This window comes from Bison bison, unplaced genomic scaffold (assembly GCF_000754665.1).
Source record: "Bison bison bison isolate TAMUID 2011002044 unplaced genomic scaffold, Bison_UMD1.0 scf7180017864093, whole genome shotgun sequence".
Lineage (NCBI taxonomy): Eukaryota > Metazoa > Chordata > Mammalia > Artiodactyla > Bovidae > Bison > Bison bison.
In genome coordinates, this window is record NW_011494665.1 from 875,600 (window position 1) to 875,817 (window position 218).

General features: G+C 38.1%; 1 long non-coding RNA gene across 2 annotated transcripts in view; it reads left to right on the forward strand.

Moving 5' to 3' along the window:
* Positions 1-218, forward strand: part of LOC104987365 — a 24,387-nt gene that overhangs the window by 22,031 nt on the left and 2,138 nt on the right. The gene's annotated exons all lie outside the window — the stretch shown is intronic.

The following is a 218-nucleotide window of genomic DNA, read 5'->3' on the forward strand; positions in this document are numbered from 1 at the left end:
CTTTCTTTATAGTCCAACTCTCAAATCCATACACGACTACTGGAAAAACCATAGCTTTGACTAGATGGACCTTTGTTGGCAAAATAATGTCTCTGCTTTTTAATACGCCATCTAGGTTGGTCATAAATTTTCTTCCAATGAGCAAGCATCTTTTAATTTCATGGCTGCAGTCACCATCTGCAGTGATTTTGGAGCCCAAGAAAATAAAGTCTCTCACT